We start from the raw sequence: 1,867 nt of genomic DNA, 5'->3' as shown, positions 1-1,867 counted from the left end.
ATGCTTGCCTTTTGGTATTCTTTGTTTTCAGGAAACAGTGCATCAGGGAGGCTGTTTCAGAGATGCAGACTCTCGCAGGCAGCCAGCCAAAAGAGGCAGAAGTCTGAAAACAGAGCTTGAAAAACTTCAGGTGATTCTTCCCTCATTTGTAATTGTAGAGCCCACTGAAGTAAGCTAGATTGATTTGCTGCTTATAAGGGCAAGTTCTAGCCATTTAACGTCAATTTTTCTTTCCTTCTTAATAGTTTATACTATTTCTTATCTTGGGCATCAGAAATATATTACTTGGAGGTCATTGCATGACTTCTCCTTGATAATGCCCAGAACCTCAAATTACAGAAGCTTATGACTTTGCTGAACTTAGAGGCTGAAGTTTTTTAGGCTGCAGGTCTGCCAGAGACTCATCTTGTTTTCTGCAAGTTTGTTCCTGGCCTTTCTGAGAAATACACTGGAGAAAAGCATATTGTTCTGCAGCTTAAAAAAAATCAGTCCATTTGGGGGTATTTCTGTGTGAGAAGCAGATCCGGAACGTCCAGGTATTAGAAGACTCAAAGGAAAGTTGCCTATCTATGACATATATCTCTTCTATTGTTTTCATAAAAACAAATCTAAGCATGGTCAGAGTTATCCTATTAAAAAAATCAGTTTACCTGTGCTCAGTGGCAAACCATCTAGCAGCTAATTTCTTCCAAGCGCCCCTTTTTCACCGAACACATTCCATGTCTTTGTTGGTCTTCACCTTCAGGCTGGAGAGCACTGTTTGGTCTTGATGTGGGGCTCAGTAAGACTTTCTGTGCAGCTGCTGCTCCTGGGCACTGCAGTGCTGGATACAGGGATGGAGATCTCAGAAGTGACCGTAGACCTCTCAGGAGAGTGCAGGAGGAGAAGAAGACAGCTTCCATACTGAAATGGAGCAGGACTTGGCCTGGCACGCATAGAGGCGTGAATAGAAGAGCTGTGACAGCTCAAAGAGAAATGGACCTGCACAGCGGCATGACTTGGAGGGGGAAATAGGTGCGTTGGAATGACAGGAACAGGCTATTGTTACAGAGCAGAAGAGCCCATGGTAACTTTAAAACACTTTTTACCAAATGAGGATATGAGTGCATGAATCCAATATGCCTCAGATGAACTGGTTTGTTAACTAATTAAGATTTCCCATAAAGGAATCTGTTCTGCTTTTTTTTTTTTTTTTTTTTTGAGAGCAACTAGACCTTCTGGATTCTTACAGGCGTGTCATTGCTTTTTCCTTCATAGTCTCTCTCTGCTGGATGAGTTTATTGACTGCATTTTAATACCTTCTGAAGAACCACACAAAAAAACCTTCACGGTACTCTGGTCTCCATGGCAAAGGTTCAGCTGCTATTGCTTTTGAATATGAATTTCAGGATATAGTACTGATAATCCTATTAGTCTGTCTAGGAAACAAAAAAATAAGAAATAGAAGTTGACTCAATGTTAGAGGTAATCCCCTTTATTAGACTTGTATGAGAATGTATGTTACAAAGAGAAAAACCATTCCAGAATGGCTATTTCATCTTTCTAGGGTCTCATATAGGCTGAAGCGGCATATTTTGACCATATAAAAGGACTAAGTTTTTGGTTAACTTATATTAGCAATACCCTTATCCATCTCCCATACTCTATTAACACCTGGGTAAATCTTATCCATTTATAACAAAGGAGAGCTATAACATGCAGTTTGGTTTCAGTGCACCATGTATAAGCAGACCCTGCTTTAAATAGTTCATAATAACCATTTGGATTTGTAGGAAAGTTGGCAGGAATGCCTTCTGCTAGGTGACCTTTGCAAATGCATCTGCTGCTGCTACATGTAGTACCTAAGAAGATGGTGTTTACTGTACTG

The sequence above is a fragment of the Grus americana genome, chromosome 1 (assembly GCF_028858705.1).
Source record: "Grus americana isolate bGruAme1 chromosome 1, bGruAme1.mat, whole genome shotgun sequence".
Taxonomy (NCBI): Eukaryota; Metazoa; Chordata; class Aves; order Gruiformes; family Gruidae; genus Grus; species Grus americana.
Note: the sequence above shows the minus strand (reverse complement) of the source record.